Source organism: Schistocerca serialis, chromosome 6 (genome assembly GCF_023864345.2).
Source record: "Schistocerca serialis cubense isolate TAMUIC-IGC-003099 chromosome 6, iqSchSeri2.2, whole genome shotgun sequence".
Classification (NCBI taxonomy): domain Eukaryota; kingdom Metazoa; phylum Arthropoda; class Insecta; order Orthoptera; family Acrididae; genus Schistocerca; species Schistocerca serialis.
This window is the reverse complement of record NC_064643.1, coordinates 95,542,350-95,561,546: the sequence shown is the minus strand read 5'-3', so window position 1 is coordinate 95,561,546 and position 19,197 is coordinate 95,542,350.

Below are 19,197 nucleotides of genomic sequence, written 5' to 3'. Positions count from 1 at the left end.
AGCAACACGTTACTAACTAACTGAATTTGTGAAGCTCTTTCTGTTGAATAAGTCATCCAAGTTTTCTGAAATTGTAACCAGTTGTTTGTATGTACATGTGCATCACATCTCCCGATTTTCGTCATATTTGGATAATGACTTTTCTGGAGACTAGAAATCTACTCTATAGGAATCAGCATGGGTTTCGAAAATGACGATCGTGTGAAACCCAGTTCGCGCTATTCGTCCACGAGACTCAGAGGGCCATAGACACGGGTTCACAGCTAGATGCAGTGTTTCTTGACTTCCGCAAGGCGTTCGATACAGTTCCCCACAGTCTTTTAATGAACAAAGTAAGAGCATATGGACTATCAGACCAATTGTGTGATTGGATTGAAGAGTTCCTAGATAACAGAACGTAGCGTGTCATTCTCAATGAAGAGAAATCTTCTGAAGTAAGAGTGATTTCAGGTGTGCCGCAGGGGCGTGTCGTAGGACCGTTGCTATTCACAATATACATACATGACCTTGTGGATGACATCGGAAGTTCAGTGAAGCTTTTTGCGGATGATACTGTGGTATATCGAGATGTTGTAACAATGGAATATTGTACTGAAATGCGGGAGGATCTGCAGCGAATTGACACATGGTTCAGGGAATAGCAGTTGAATCTCAATGTAGACAAGTGTAATGTGCTGCGAATACATAGAAAGAAAGATCCCTTATCATTTAGCTACAATACAGCAGGTCAGCAACTGGAAGCAGTTAATTCCATAAATTATCTGGGAGTACGCATTAGGAGTGATTTAAAATGGAATGATCATATAAAGTTGATCGTCGGTAAAGCAGATGCCAGACTGAGATTCATTGGAAGAAGCCTAAGAAAATGCAATCCGAAAACATAGGAACTAAGTTACAGTACGCTTGTTCGCCCACTGCTTGAATATTGCTCAGCAGTGTGGGATCCGTACCAGATACGGTTGATAGAAGAGATAGAGAAGATCCAACGGAGAGCAGCGCGATTCGTTACAGGATCATTTAGTAATCGCGAAAGCGTTACGGAGATGATAGATAAACTCCAGTGGAAGACTCTGCAGGAGAGACGCTCAGTAGCTCGGTACGGGCTTTTGTTGAAGTTTCGAGAACATACCTTCACCGAGGAGTCAAGCAGTATATTGCTCCCTCCTACGTATATCTCGCGAAGAGACCATGAGGATAAAATCAGAGAGATTAGAGCCCACACAGAGGCATACCGACAATCCTTCTTTCCACGAACAATACTAGACTGGAATATAAGGGATAACCGATAGAGGTACTGAAGGTACCCTCCGCCACACACCATCAGGTGGCTTGCGGAGTATGGATGTAGATGTAGATTCTTTCGTGGTTCTTCCCCCTTTTTTTGTCTCAGAGTGTAGAATGTGTGTGCTTATACCATTTGATACAATATGTTATTCTGGTATTTTTTTCCTTGATTTTCGGATTATGCGGGTTTTCGAATATGTGGATGACCTGCAGTACCATCTAGATGGGACAAATAAGGTTATACTATTTCTTAAATGAATCTTATTCGACGTATATATGATCTTATTCATTTCCTTTTCGTTTTCTAAGTACCTCGCAACGTATATTATTTTTCACTATCACAATTCGTCCACTTTTCTAAGGGTTACTAATTAGCAAAATTGTTCGAATTCTCATCCAACCTTGGCAATGTGTCTCGAAAGCAAAGAAAGCAATATAGGTTAAAGAAGACTAAGGATCACCCTCCATCACATAAGTGAGCGCGGAGAGCATTAATTTCTCGTGTTAGTTCGTCCCCCCGCGACAACATTAATTTATCCCCGCGAATCTTTGACGGTGACATTCTGTTTGTTCCGTTGCCAGTCCGTTTGGTTGCAGTGTGAAATGTTTTGACGTTCCATTCGGTGGCATCTTAGCCTGACCCCCTCACCTCACCTCTCCCCCCCACCAATCCCTCCCCTCATCGCTCCTGTGCTTGTTTGCCGCGCCGCGACTGTCTCCGACCTGTGCGCTTTGCGCGTGCCCGGGCACTCCCGCGTGAGCTGCCTTCAGGGAATGAGGAAGCGGCCGCAAGGACGTCCGCCGCTTGCGTCAGCAGCTGACGAGCGCTCCGTGTCACTGCGCAGGCGCAATGAAACAGCAGCGCATCAGAGTAAACAGTGTCTGCGCTGCCGGCACAACTGGCGTCTAAACAAACTGTAGACGATCCAACAATACACCCTAAAAATAGCGCGGAATAGCTTACGCTAGTGTTGTTGGTAAATACACTTCCGCTTATGCACCCTGGCCTCCATGCTGTATCGCCGCTTAGTGGTCGATGTCCGTTAAGACGCATTCGATCGACGCTATATTACTCCTGCTCTCCCGGAGGATGTTCCAACATCATATTCGACACGATTCTTTTTATGTCGGTACCAATACCTGAAATTCTATCGATCTCCATTAAAACATCAACACAAAAGTATAGAGACGACAGTATTTCAAGATACGATATTGGAGTGCCCGTGTTGTTCTGATTACGAAGCAAAGTCCCTTTGCGCGTGAATGCGAGTCCAAAGGACCAGGCACTGCGGCGACTACAGCCGTTACGAAACGTATCAAATGAATTCGCAATTGCGAATAAGGATTACCATCAGCTGTGGAATGGAATGAAGACAACTGAATTTCTACATTTACATTTATACTCCGCAAGCCACCCAACGGTGTGTGGTGGAGTGCACTTCACGTGCTACTGTTCCAGTCGCGTATGGCTCGCAAGAAGAACGACAGCCGGAAAGCCTCCGTGCGCGCTCGAATCTCTCTAATTTTACATTCGTGATCTCCTCGGGAGGTATAAGTAGGGGGAAGCAATATATTCGATACCTCATCCAGAAACGCACCCTCTCGAAACCTGGACAGCATGCTACACCGCGATGCAGAGCGCCTCTCTTGCAGTGTCTGCCACTTGAGTTTGCTAAACATCTCCGTAACGCTATCACCCTTACCAAATAACCCTGTGACGAAACGCGCCGCTCTTCTTTGGATCTTTATCTCCTCTGTCAACCCAACATGGTACGGATCCCACGCTGATGACCAATACTCAAGTATAGGCCGAACGAGAGTTTTGTAAGCCACCTCCTATGTTGATGGACTACATTTTCTAAGGATTCTCCCAACGAATCTCAACCTGGCACCCGGCTTACCAACAATTAATTTTATATGATCCTTCCACTTCAAACCGCTCCGTACGCATACTCCCAGATATTTTACAGAAGTAACTGCTTCTAGTGTTTGTTCCACTATCATATAATCATACAATAAAGGATCCTTCTTTCTATGTATTCGCATTACATTACATTTGTCTATGTTAAGGGTCAGTTGCCACTCCCTCCACCAAGTGCCTATCCGCTGCTGATTTCCTCTATTTCGCTGCAATTTTCTAATGCTGCAACTTCTCTGTATACTACAGCATCATCTGCGAAAAGCTGCATGGGACTTTCGACACTATCTACTAGGTCATATATATTGTGAAAAGCAATGGTCTCATAACACTCCCCTGTGGCACGCCGGAGGTTACTTTAACGTCTGAAGACGTCTCTCCATTGAGAACAACATGCAGTGTTCTGTTTGCTAAAAACTATCCAATCCAGCCACACAGCTGGTCTGATATTCCGTAGGCTCTTACTTTGTTTATCAGGCGACAGTGGGGAACTGTATTGAACGCCTTCCGGAAGTCAAGGAAAATGCCATCTACATGGGAGCCTGTATCTAATATTTTCTGGGTCTCATGAACAAATAAAGCCAGTTGGGTCTCACACGATCGCTGTTTCCGGAATCCATTTTGATTCCTACAGAGTAGATTCTGGGTTTCCAAAAACGACATGATACGCGAGCCAAAAACATGTTCTAAAATTTTGCAACAGATCGATGTCAGAGATATAGGCCTATAGTTTTGTGCATCTGCTCGACAACCCTTCTAAAAAACTGGAACTACCTGTGCTCTTTTCCAATCATTTGGAACCTTCCGTTCCTCTAGAGACTTGCGGTACACAAATATTTATTGTCGTCATTCCATTCTACACATGATGGTAGTCCTTATTCGCAACTGCGAATTCATTTGATGTGTATTGCAAGATATTCATTGCTCTCAAAGTGTTTTTAGCTTTTCTTTCATACAGAATGACGTATTTAGAATAGAAGATGAATGTAGCATACAGACTCTTTTTTAAGATCTACAACACAAATAATCTTTCGATCAATGCTAAATTAAGACATTTACAGCAGCAAAATTTACGACGCTTCCAGCAGCAGCGTTGCCAACACAAAAATATTTATTCCACTAAACTGAAGTTAGAACTCCGCTAAAATCCGCTAAATGCTGATTATTGTTATTTACCCTCCTAAAAACTAAATTTCAATACACTGATAACTTACAAAGAAATTTTTTGTCATCGTCATGGCATATTACTACTACTACTACTACTACTACTACTACTACTCTACCACTACTAAAATGAAGTTTGCTAAGTTCAGATTCCATTCACCACATTAATGTAGTCCAGGCCACAGTATTTCATTTTCCTCTTCATCTTGCTGTAGGTTGTCTTCCGCTTCCACTGCTGAAGCACTGGGACCGAGTGAAGGTGGGGCAAACGCTCTTGCGGTGCCGATTTCTTGGAGAACATTCTCCGGCAGCCCATAATCGTGACAGCACTTACCAACACGGTTAAGACCAGCTCTTACTGTAACAAGAAAATCTTCACATCTTTTCCTTATGGCACTCTCAACATGAGATGAAATTTTGTTGGAAGAATTCATATCTGGCAGTAAGACTTTGACTTCATGAGCTAAGTATGTTCTTGGCGACTTATATTTACGAAAATCTGCTGTTAAAAGATCGCCTCTATACCCTGGTAGAACAATTCTCCTTACGAGCCCACTGATTAGTAAAACAACATCGTTTAGGAGCCGTGATTGGTCTGCTGAATTTGATTGAAATTCCTTATTTACGTTTCAGAAAAGCAAGATAAATTTTGTTTACGTCATCACTGTACATATTATGGAGGACTTGGGCAATACGGCACTTCTCATGAAGCACTGCTATCTCAAAGTGGGTTTTTAGTTCAAGCCACTGAGACAAAGCACGAGTAACAGCCCCTAAAATAGACATCCGACGGGTATTGTACTTCTGAACTATTTTCAATGGATGAGCACCGTCATCTATTGCACTGAATAGCTTTCTATAAGCAATTTGACGAGATGTAGACTTGGAAAACCAGGAATAAGTTTCTGACCTTCAAATGTGGGTAAAGAATGTTTTTTTATCACACCACTTCACTTGCTTCTATGCAAACGCATTTGAGAGACATGGTCAGCACCTATAAAACACCTTTTCGAAAGGCTGCAGAAGTGATCCACAGATCTTATTGCGGAATGGTTAGCCACAAATAAACATAACGCAGCTCCTGCAACAGAAACTTCATTAGACTGCGTAACTGCATGTGCATCTACTTTCAACTGCTCCTGTGAAGAAAAGGGTGATGCAGCTTTTACATACTTTCTGAATGATTCAATAAATCAGACAGACGCGAATTTAAATTGCACTGGCGAAATCGGCATCGCACACTAGAAGGATCGGTGGAGGTCTCAAGAAGCCAGTCTTCCAATTGATTGTTGCTAAGTCACTCTTTCCTAAACTTTTGTGTGTATTTTTTGTCCTTTTGCTTCGACATTTTGATAAGACAACTAATAAAAAAGAAAAGAAAATCACTGATTACAAAGCGATTATCTGCACCATTAACATTAACAATTCAACACTATGCACTGTACCGACTTCGGTCCACGGCAACTTGTAACTGCAATGCTAAAAGCAAAGAACTAAGGCTGGAAAGAATTGTTCTGTTGTGTTGAAGTAGGGGAAATACTATATCGAAATCTGATTATTAAGAGTTAGCTGGAGCCATTTTGTTGCCATTTTAGGATTTTACACGCTAAATTTAATTTCAAATTGTATATTGGAAAGACTGAACTAAGTGGAAAAATATTGTTGCAGACATCAATCCACAAATCCCTTAAAAATTCCGTTGACCCCTAAATGCAAAATTTCACCCGCTGACAGTGTGTAAAATCCGTCAAATTTAGCGTAAATTCCGATAACTTGGCAACCCTGTCCAACAGAAATGCGTCCTGGGGTCTTGTGTGCAGCAAAAATCCTGAATCTTGAGGGACAAAGATTGCTTAGCAAGCTGCGACATGTGCGACAACGGGTTTTTAGGAGGGCCTTAGGAGATCGAAGCAGAGGAGACGGTCAGGGTAGAAGAAGAGCGAACCACAAATTCCATGTCCAGATAGAGAGGATTTCGGACATAGTCTGGGAACGTAGGATAGTGTTCTTCGAACCCATCCTTGGAAAGGACCAAGGAAGGTTGACACATTGGATATTGAAGTTTCTTATGAACGTGAGAACCAAAGGACGCTGAACCATAGAAGTAGAAAGGCATACTGAAGAAATGGTAATACAGGAAACAAATATCTACAACATAATAATTTCCAAATAAAAATTTAAGTACGCCTTAGGTTCCCGGGACACAATCAGAACGAGGACAAAAACATCATGCGCTGTAGAGCGAAGAATGTTGCACGAGAAAAAAATTTTGAAATGAAAGCTGAAATAAAGCTGATTCGAATGAACGTAGTCCTCACATGGGCAAAACAAAGAAAAAGGAAGAAGAAAAAAGACGAAATACAGAAATTATGTCATGTTTGCATGAACGAAACTGAGTATAAAATCAAATATAAACGTAAGCAGTAAAGAACAAATGTTCCGAACACAAGGAAATATGTAGGTCTTGACGCAAAATTATTCGAACACACACATGTCATTACTATAAGGAAAGCTATTTATCGTCAGACACAACAAACATTTTAATTCTGCACAACCTGTGTTTTCGCTATGGACGCTAAGTTGTTGGTGGAGAGAGGGTGGTGGTGCTAACATCGGAAGTAGAGAGTCAAAGTCTTTAATGAAGCCTAAATGGAAACGGTGCACCTGTGACACTTTTGTCACATAAAAGTATGCTTGTTTTTATTTCCTTTAAACATTCTAAAAACTGTGTACCTTTTCTTTTACACCCAGTTGGTAACTGCATCATATACGAAAACCCCGATGTTATTACGAGTATTAGAAGGTCTGTGTGTTCATTAATATACAAAATCTTCCGTGGGGAACATGTTAAGTTACTTGTAGGTCTGGCCAAGCGGTTCTAGGCGCTACAGTCTGGAACCGCGCGACCTCAACGGTCGCAGGTTCGAATCCTGCCTCAGGCATTGATGTGTGTGATGTCCTTAGGTTAGTTAGGTTTAAGTTCTAGGGGACTGATGACCTGAGAAGTTAAGTCCCATAGTGCTCAGAGCCATTTGAACCATTTGAACTTGTAGGTATATTGATACTCCTCGATCCAAGATAACACACTAAGTCCTCCCTATCAAGAAATCGCCGGCCGCGGTGGTCTAGCGGTTCTGGCGCTGCAGTCCGGAACCGCGGGACTGCTACGGTCGCAGGTTCGAATCCTGCCTCGGGCATGGGTGTGTGTGATGTCCTTAGGTTAGTTAGGTTTAAGTAGTTCTAAGTTCTAGGGACTTATGACCTAAGATGTTGAGTCCCATAGTTCTCAGAGCCATTTGAACCATTTATCAAGAAATCCTCAGTACAGTCACAATTATCGCTTTACATGCGTTACGATTATTATAGACCGCACGTAGTGTGTAGTTTTTACCGGCGTACTTCTGTTTCCTTGCAGAGGAATTCCGTACGAGGACAGTCGAGACTCGAGAGAAATGGTTTGCACGTCGAAATTTTCCACCGAATAATGTTTGATGAAAGTGCTTCTGAAATTGTTCAGTATCACAGAACGCTCATCAACAACAGTAATAGTAGATAAGACATTAACCTTACACTGATAAGTCAAAACATTATGACCACTGCCCATCACGACGTCGAATGCCGTCTGGTGGACGTTGCAGACACAATGATGCAGTGACGAAAGTATGTAAGCAGAGCAGACACCGGCAGGGCATCACCGTAACGAAGGGGAAATCCATAGAGAGAGAGGCCACTTTAACAAAGGGCAGATTATTGTTACGCAGAGCCCATGAACTAGTATCTCGAAAACGGCGAAGCTGGTCAGTGTTTACGTGCTCCTGTCATGTGCGCCTAAGGTAAAAGGTAGGAAAAAAAATGGCTCTGTGCACTATAGGACTTAACATCTGAGGTCATCAGTCCCCTAGAACTTTTAGAACTGCTTAATCCTAACTAACCTAAGGACATCACACACATCCATGCCCGAGGCAGGATTCGAACCTGCGACCGTAGCAGTCACGCGGTTCCGGACTGAGCGCCTAGAACCACGAGACCACCGCGGCCGGCTAAAAGGTAGAAAAGGACAGTGAAACTAACACTGGGCGCTAAATGCTTGGACGTCCACAGAACGTGGGGTTCGGAGGCGTGTCTCATCCGTAAAGGAGGATAGATGGTGATCCGTGGCACCTCTGCCGAAAGAGCACAATGTTGGTGCACGCACGTTTCGGGACACACCGTTCATCGTACATTATTGAACACGGCGCTCCGCAGCAGACCACACCTATGTATTCACATGTTGACCCAATGACGGCGATGACGACTTTCAGCGGCATAATTGCCCGTGTCTCGGAACCAGTACCGTAATACAGTGTTTGGTGAGCATTACATTGAACTCACGTTGATATCTCGGCGACCAAATTCTCCTGGTGTAAACTCTATGGAGCCCATCTGGGTCACTATCGGACGCTATCACCGCGCACGCTAGCGGCCCGTTATTTACGCGAATTACGTGACTTGTGCGTAGACATCTAATACCACATACCTACACAAAACTACCAACAAATTTTTTGGATCGCTGGGTTCCAAATACGGACAAACAAGCTATTAAGCAGATGGTCACAATGTTTACGCTTGTCAATGTGTAGCTGTAAGGAACAAAAACAAACAAAATTTCGGCTTGTTCTCGCGTCTGTAGTTTCCTGCGAGCGGATCAGGATGAGAGCTAGACGCTAAATCCAGTAATGAGGTGGCTCGTCCAACTCGAAGTCCTGGTGCTCGAAAACAAGCTGGAAATTCTTTGCAGATAAGGGAACTCGGTGGGATAAAGGACGTGTACTCCTGATGAAATAACTGAGATGAAACACGAGGTAGGATAAGACCACTGTCGAACCCTAAGAGGCACAAACGCATTGAATGTAAGTTGTTCAATCCTGCATGTTCCCTGTACAGCTAAGTGCCACGATAAACTAAGTCCCGTCCCCAGGGCAGAATAACGCAGGTCCAGCGTCTGAGGCAACTGTCGAAGGAATCTCCCGACAACACCAGCGGCCCTGCTTATATAGGCTCGTCTGAAGCAATCCCCGGCGATCACGCGCGCCTCCCGTGTCCTGTCGTCCTTCTAGAACATTCTGTCGTAGCTGGTGACGTAGCACCAGCGTCCCTCACCACAAAAACGCTACCTCTCCTGCTTCCCAAGGCCCTGGCTGACGTTAGGTTGCTTTCCTATAGGTTCATTTTATGCAATCTCATGCATTTCTACTCGCATCCGCGACCCATTCGCGACATTTTGTCGAGCGATCCCACATGGTAGCCAGCAGCCTGACAACAGAATCACTGTGCAAGCCGCAACGCAAGTGTTGCAATGCTGGGGAGGGGGAGGGGGGGGCGAGGGAGGTGATTGGAGATTGGGCAGCGCCAAGTAATTTCTAGGGTTATCCACAGGTAAAATGCGTGCCTTGCATACCATGTGAGAATCACACCACAACTTCTGTCGAGCTGTCAGTAGCATAAACTAATTTTGAACAGATTATTACCTACAAGCCCTGGCGTGGAGAGACTCCTCTCCATTATTTCTTTAAAAAAGTAATAAAAACGAGGGGGGAATACTGTCGAACATTGCATGAAGACGATGTTACTCGGCTAACAACCAGGAAGGATTCCATCAGTAGAAGGGTAGTGGGGTTACGAGTACAGTTTTTGATATCAAACTGATATGTAAATTAATAAAACTGATCAATGAATCTCCCCAACCCCTGCCCACCCTCGCCCCCGACCACACGCACCCCCGGCCCCCAGATGACGTCATGTGTTTTTCCCAGCTGCACGTGTGGCCCAGCCCCCTCCTCCTCCTGTCCCTCCTACCCTCAACCTACACTATTGGAGGGAACTTCGAATTTTGGGGGGAATTCCTTTGTCCTAGGGCTGTGCTCACATTCTTCACCACCTCCTACCCAGGAATTGGCGGAACTGGCGCTGCCCTTTCCGGGACTCGAACCCTGGGGCTCCTGGGCGGAAAGCCCAAGAGCATCCTCAACACAAGGAAACTGTGGAGATGCAGGAGAGAAAGCTTAGGTTAGTGTATTTATTTTGGTCTGGAAACTGACGCTAATTAATCACAAAGATAGGTCCTAATTACACATCTATATGCATAGCGCTACACAAGGACGGCATAAAAGCGCAATATAACTCAAAAATTGGTGACACCATACAACTGGTGTTATCCTGCTGGGAAAAAATTGCGCAATACCACTCGAAGCCAGCGACAGAAACACTCAAACTCTACCCTACACCTAAAAGCTGGCGGGAAAAAGGCTGGCTTTTAAGGTACTATCTTTATTCTTTTGGTGGGAAATATGTTCAACTTACTAGATGCTGGTGTAGGACAGAGAGGAGTTTAAAAAGTGTATTACCTGCAAGCACACAGTATCCATCACTGTTTGATGCCAGAGTTTGCTACAGACGCCTACTAAAAATTACCATGCAGCCCAGGTAATCGAATCCAATACATAACGATAATAAATGTCCTCTATACATGAAAATAGTCAAAGTCCATTTTAGTTTTGTGAGCAAAATCGGTATAATTTTTTACGTTCGACTGCACACCCATCTCATTATTTTGTGACGTCCAGTGTAGTGTAGCGCCACATCGGTGCATCAGCAGCGACATACCCACCCTGTGTAAAATCAGGAAAAAAAACTTCCACTATTTGTGGTGTGCGTACTGTAAGACCTTCGGTACACACACCAGCAGATTATTTGACTCGTCGCTCTAACGAAGTAGGCGAGTGTCAGCAATATGTCTCGTGGTCTTATCGTGGCGTGTTTATCTTCTGCCGTTAGGTCAGACGATAGAAATGCCACTTGCACACTTAGAGTAGCAGATTGACGGTGACCAACTTTGAACAGAACTTTATTAATTTTCACACACATTTATTAAAATAATAACAAGCATAAAAATAACTTAACTTGGTTCTGGATGCTATTTACTATTGACAATCTCAAGTTCCTTTGGTCTTGGTACGTTAATCTTATTCTCACATATCTCTGATACTTGACAAAAGTGTCTATACATTTATCTTCATAGCTGTGTACAGGAATATGGTAATCTTATTAGGCGCAGACTGAAACTTGAGTACAGAGTAATGCAGACTGATGCAGACTGGCACACACTGGTGCAGACAAATGCAGAGTGACTAATTGGAGGTCTGTACACTCGTTATAATACCTCGCGCGTTCATGTATCACTGCGCGAGTGTCATCCGCGAGGAGAAAAGGTTCTATGTTAGCAGCAATCTCACTGGCTGTGTTACATATTAATACGCGGATCGGCGGGAGCAGAATTTGGTCCGTCTCTAAGGCAGCGCCATCTCGTAGTGCAGAGACGGACGAGCGCTGCGCCTGTGCTGTTGTGCTTAGCGGGGTGCGCTCTAGTGGGAAAGTTGTGTACGCACTGACTACACAGAACTATGTACACAACATTATTTTAATGCAAAAACTACCGATCATCGCTGAATGTCCTCCTTATTTCGAAATTAAATGGATCATGAGAGTCAGTTTGCATGACGAGTAATTTTTGTTTTTGCTTTTTTTCGGATTACACTCATACAGGTACGAAAAGGAGGTCGCTATGCTTTCAACTACCTAGTTTCAACTACTTTTCAGGGTCATCTAACCACCCACTTCCACACCCAAAACACATGCACATAGATCGGTGTATGTAGGAAATGTCTTATTTAGGATCACTCTCCCTCCCTACCAAGGGCACCTTACACACAAGATGCCTCAATTGGGCTAGGATCTAAGCAGAGAGTATGACCGGAAATGACATGACGGGAAGTGCAATCATCTCGGATTTGTAGAGCATAAAAGAAGGCTTCACAGCCGCAACTAATCAGTCTTCCGCGGTAGTTGAAAGTGTGAACATCCCTCAGCTATTAGGGAGGAAGACAAGACCAACGGACGAACGCTTTAGTTTGCGGTTATTACAGCAGAACCTGGATAATCTTGCTACTGACTTTGCCAACATAAATTACACCGAAAATGGTAAACTACTTAGCGAGAACAATGTACATATGCTTACACCTATTTCAGAACCGTATTGCGATAGCATCATGGTGATTAACATCTGTGATCAAGTGGACTCTCAAGAACAATTAGGACGGTCTGTAATGTTAAAGAAGGAGATGTGTCGCTCATTTAACTAATATCTACGCAGTAAATTCTCCAATTTCGTCACTGCAAGACATGGTGTCAAGGTGAAGCTGCCTTTCCTCCTACACGGGAACGATGGTGTGACACCAAGAGTGGTACGGGGAAAAATCACCAAGGAAGCACTGGAAAGTATTTCGAAGAAATATAAAAATCCTGTGGTTATACCATCTAAAGTGGAATTATCTGACGTTAAAATAGATGTTCTAATGGAAGAGCTGTCTGGAATATTACAGCAGCTATGTGTAGACGGGTGCATCAAAAAAATGTAGACACACTTTGAAGCGTCAGAAAATTTATTTCCCGTTCTACAATGTTAAATTTCTGGAAATGGAAAGCTTAAAGTCCAATTGGAAAAATAAATGTACTTTGCAAATGTGATTGATGTTCAAACTGGTGGCCTTCAGCGTCAATACATTTCTGAGCACGAGTCACCACTGATTCCGTACATTGTACCGAAGTGTCCAATGAGATTTCTGCGCACACCGCCTGAATCTCATTCCAAAGTGTGTCCAGGTTACGTGGTTTACGTTTGTACACCTCATCTTTTACTGTGCCCCATAAGAAGAAATCCAGCGGCGTGAGGTCTGGAGAGCGTGCAGGAAACTCGATTGGTCCCCTGCGTCCTATCCACTGACCTGGCACATTGTGATCCAGGTATGCTCGTACGTCCCTATGATACTGCGATGGGGCGCCATCTTGTTGGAAATAAAACTCATCATTACCGTATAATGCAGAATGGCAGGGAATATGGAGTCAGCAAGCATTGTTAGGTACGTTTCTCCAGTAACAGTACCTTCAAAGCGGAAAGGCCCAAGAGTCCCCCGCAGACAAACCACACCATACATTTACAGCAGGCAAATTCACAGCCTTTTCAACTGTAATGTGAGGATTATCTTCAGCCCAGTACACACAATTGTGCCTATTGACAGTTCCATTGAGTTTGAATTGGGCTTCATCCGACCAAATTATGCTACCCATAAATCCCAGTTCACGTCTCACCATCTCCTGAACCCATTCACAAAATTCTAATCTTCGATCTGGATCGTCGTCACTTAGCTGTTGCACCAGCCTTGGAATGTACACACGAAACTTGCCTTTCTTCACAATGCGTAGCACACTACTAGAACTTACATTACTCTCACGTGCCGCTTGCCTTGAATATTTCTGAGACGAACGCTGAAACAGTTCCAAGACCGCAGTTGTGGAATCATCACTTGTAGCTGTACGAGGTCGCCCTGATCGACCTTTATGCACATCACACACTGTTCCATGAATTTCGAATTTATCTCGTGGACGTGTAATTGTTAACCTTGATGGTGGTTCTGTACCATACTCACTTCTCCACCCTCTTCGAACAGCAGCTACATTCTCAAACTTCCAGTACCACTTAATTATCTGCTTCCGCGCTTCAAAGCTCAAACGCACGTCCGGCATGCTGCAGTTACTTCCTTGCCACTGCTGCCACCTGTTGAAGAAACATAACATTACATTCTCAAAGATATTTAACCTTGTAGAACGGGAAATAAATTGTCTATGACAGTTCAAAGTGTGTATACATTTTTTTGACGCACCCTGTATTATCTTTTCGATTTTGGCATAATGCAAGACTTTCCCGGAATTTTTAACAAAATGGAGATGTGCGACTACTTAATATCAACCCAGGACTTCTGCATGGAAGGAGATCATCAGAGAAACGGCAATGTGATTTTGGCAACGATAAGACAGTTGGAATAGACTGTCTAACGTGGTTAAGCACAAACTGTAATGATATATAGCAAATTTATATGTCAGATCATGAGTCCAGGAGTGAACCATGATATTGGTAACCACGTTATGAACTTTATAAAGTGCCCAGACATGCAACTACGAGAAACTTTTAGGTTTTCCTTGGCTATGCAGCATGGCTTTACCAGGTTGGAGGGTGCAATATACATCTACAGAATGGATCGTGTACTCGAGCTTGTGCACGAGTGTTTACGTGTATTAGACACCAGTTAACAGTATCGACAATGTGCTCCACTTTACACTGTGGCACTTTCTTCCATGTGTTGTCAACTAACGGATAACGTACAGAATAACTGTTGTGTTGTGTTTAATAACGTTCTGCAGTTTGTGTACTGGGGTAATACGAATATCCGAAAATTGACAGGTGTACAAGTAAGTCTTCCAGATACTCCAGACAGAGAAATGCTTATCTGCTATGTTCTGTCTGCATACGGTTTTAATTATCTACGTATAAACTACGTGGAGATTCGTAACTCTGACTCCAACAAAGACAATATAAGAATTATAGAGAGCAGGAGAATCTTATTTTTCTCAGTCTAGAACACTGTTCTCCACAATTCTGGCCGATATAAATATTGCAGAATTGGGATTGGTTGACTCGAACAACGTCATTCCAGGAGTCCTAAGAAAAAGAGAAAATATATCACACAGAATTAAACCATTTCCTATTAAAGAAATTACACCTTTCAGTACAGTTAACGTTTAATGTGCAGGAAAAAGGAAACTGGAATTGGAAGACATCGAACTAAACAAAAGAAAACTAGAGTATACAGAGAAGACAACTGTCATAAAGGAAGAATATAAGCTGCAAGTGGAAAAGGAAGAGGCTATTGCGGATGTGCACGTCAAGTTTACATACGGCTTTAAACACAATGTATGGAAAAATCTGTCTACGAAGAGGGAATACAAAATATTGGCATTTACAGTAAACACCAATGGAAACTGGTCGCATGTTGGAGTACTGGCCGAAATCAATGGAATCTAGAACGTTTACTCTATAAACAGATACACGAAATTTTGGTAAACATTTTTGGAATACAGTGACCAATTAATTGTTATATTTAGATTAAAGTTCAGTCTTGATCACGTTATGTCTGTTTTAATGAGTAACCGGTTTCGGTTTTTTCTTGGGTTGGTAGGTGGAGCTCTCCTTGCTGCTGTGCAGTCAGTTGACCGAAACCGGTTACTCATTAAAACAGACATAACGTGATCAAGACTGAACTTTAATCTAAATAGATACACGAAAGATGTGTATATTAAGCTCTGTTCCCATTTGGATCGGTTTGAAAAGGGATGGTTATGTTCTGTCTCAGTGTGGCGAGCTGGATGTAGTCCACCTAGCGATAGAACAGCCATTTTTCCGAGTTTAAAACTGATGGAATAGCTACATTTAATGGACACTCGTTTGCAAAAGTTGTAAACTTAAAGTTCTATACAGAAATCCCGCAACAATGTGGAGCAGGAGAGTTGCCGACATACACACAGAAAGATGTAGAACGCTTTAACAGTGGCGTCATGGAGGAAATTCGGGAAAAATTAAAATCCCCGAATGCTCTCGCCTAGAAGAGCTGCAGGAAGGAACTGAGCTAATAGTTAAAACCATAAAACAAGTACTTTACAGGAAGAAAATTAAATATGTTTTAGAATTCGAGAATATACCTTCTCTGTATTTGTAAAATTACTGGTTGGAGAAAGAAATAGATGGTTCAGATGTGGATTTAAGTTATGAGTTAAAAATTAAATTGGACATTATTAAAGCTACACCTAACAAAAATAAAGGAAGAGTTGTTTTCTGTGTGTGAATGTGTATGCAGAAGTAAATAAATATTTTGTACATGAATATATACTTGCCTTATTTGATAACCTACCGAAAATCCTAAGACATTTCCTATAAACAACGATCTATGTGCATGTATTTTGGGTGTGGAAGTGGGTGGTTGGATGACCTTGAAAAGTAGTTGAAACTAGGTAGTTGAAAGCGTAACAAGCCCCTTTTCGTTCCTACATGAGCTGTATTGCGATTTTATGCCGTCCTTGTGCAGCGCTATGCATATAGTTGTGTAATTAGGACTGATCTTTGTGATTAATTACGTAATCAGGATCGATCTTTTGCGTCAGTATCCAGACAATCAGGATCGATCTTTTGCGTCAGTATCCAGACCAAAATAAATAAAGTACACTAACCTAACCTTCCTCTCCCGCATCTAGACAGTTTCCATGTGTTATGGGTGCACTTGAACTTTCCGCCCAAGAGCACTGGGGTCTGAGTCCCGGAAAGGGCAACGACATTTTTAATTTCCCGTTTATTCCAAGCACATCTGGTGGTTTAATTGTGTTAGGGGGTGCACTTGGCATTTCCATCCTTCAGGACCAGAGTTCGTGTTACGGAGAGGGTACTTCCAATATTTAATTTCACGCCAATTCCCGGGTGGGAGGTGGGGAGGGAGGTCAGCAGACCTCAAGGGAAAAAAAAAATTCCCGCCAAAATTCGAAATTCCCGCCAATAGGGTTAGGTTAGGGGGGCAGTGCGGGGGAGAGGGGAGGAGAGGGCTGGGGCACACGTGAGGTTGTCTCCATACCCGTACACGTCCAACTGCTCGATACAATTTGAAACGAGACTGGTCCGACTGTGCAACGTGTTTCCAGTCACACACGTCGCCATCTGGGGGCAGGGGTGGACGTGGTTGGTGTTGGGGATGGTTGGGGATGATTAAATGATCAATTTAGTTAATTTGAATATCAATTTGATATCAAAAGTGTGCTCGTAACCCCACTACCCTACTACTTCCATCAACATCTACATCATTAATCTGTAAAACCATTGTGACGTGCATGGCAGAGGGTACATTTCATTGCACCAGTTATTAGGGCTTTTTCGCATTTCATTCACACACAAAGTGCACGAAGAATGACTGTTTAATTGCCTCTGTGGGTGTTGCAATTAACCTAAGCTTGCCCTCACGATTCCTACGGAATGCACTACATTTCTGGGGTCACCACTTAAAGCTTGTTCCTGAAACTTTGTAATAAGGTTTTTCTCGGGGCTGTTTGCTTCTATTATCAAGTCTCTCTTTCAGCATCTCTCTCCCTCTCTCCCACGGGGCAGACAAATTTGTAATCATTTGGACTGCCCCTTTTGTGTACGTGCGATTCCACTGTAAGTCATAGTTTGTACAGGCACCACACACTTGGGCAATATTATAGGATAGGTCGCACGAATCTCTCGTAAGAAATCTGCTCCGTCGAGTTATTGCATATCCTTAGTAGTCTACTGCTTAACTGAAGTCCTCTAGCTTACTTTCTTTGGACTAAGCCTGTATGATTGTACCATTTGATACCCCTGTAAATTGTTACATACATTTATTTGTATGCGTTGACCGATTCTAAGTCGTGACAAATATTATAGCACAGGATATTAAGATTCGTTTTGTGAAGTAATTCTTTTCACCACTTTGAAACCTTATCAAGAGCTAACTGAATATCTAAGCAGCCTTTTTCGGCAAATACACTGCAGAGCCAAAGAAATTGGTACATCTGCTCAGTATCGTTAGGGCCCCGGGTTCACGCGAAAGTGCCGCAGCATGATGTGGCATGGGCTCGAATAGTGTCTGAAGTAGTGCTGGAGAAATAACGCCATGAATCCTACGGGGCTGTCTATAAATCCGTAAGAGCAAGAGGGGGTAGAGATCTCTTCTGAATAGCACGTGGCAATGCTCAATAATGTTCATGTCTGGGAAGTTTGGTGGCCAGCACATGTGTTTAAACTCAGAAGATTGTTTCTGGACACACACTGTAGCAATTCTCGACGTGCGGAGGTGTCGCATTGTCCTGCTGGAATTGCCCAAGCCCGTCGGAATGCACAATGGACACGAATGGATGCAGCTGACCAGACGTACGTGTCACCTGTCAGAGTCGTATCTAAACGTATCAGGGGTTCCATGTCACTCCAACTGCACACGCCCCACACCATTACAGAGTCTCCACCGGCTTGACCATTCCCCTGTTGACATGCATCAGCCATGGACTTATGAGGTTTTCTCCATACCCGTACACGTCCATTCGCTCGATACAGTTTCAAACAAGACTGCTCCGACCAGGCAACATCTTTCCACTCATCAACAGTCCAATGTCGGTGTTGACGGGCCCAGGGGAGGCGTAAAGCTTTGTGTCGGGCAGTCATCAAAGGCACACGAGAGGCTTCGGCTCCGAATACGCATATCGACGATGTTTCGTTGAATGGTTCGCATGCTGACACTTGCTGACGGCCAAGCATTGAAATCTGCAGCAATTTGCGGAAGGGTCGCACTTCTGTCACGTTGGACGATTCTCTTCAGTCGTCGTTGGTCCCGTCCGTGCGCGATATTTTTCCGGCCACAGCGATGTAGAAGATTTGATATTTTGCCGGATTCCTGATGTTCACGGTACACTCATGAAATGGTCGTATGGGGAAATCGTCATTCATCTCTACCTTCGAGATGTGTCCCATGGCTCGTGCGCCGACTATAACACCACGTTCAGACACAATCTTGATAACCTGCCATTGTAGCGGCAGTAACCGATCTAACAACTGCGCTAGATACTTGTTTTATACAGGCGTTGCCGACAGCAGCGCCGTATTCGTCGTGTTTACATATCTCTGTATTTGATTATGCTTGCCTAAACCACTTTATTTGGCCCTTCCGTGTATTTTTTTTTATGACACAGGAGACATTGTTTTCTGTGCCACCCTGTTACTAATGTTGGTACGACTAACAACTACGGTCGTTCATTTGTCAGTAGACAGAAGAGGGTAGGGAACAGATCACGGAGTATAGAAATAATTTGAGAGAACATATCAAAAGAATGAATGAAAATAGAATACG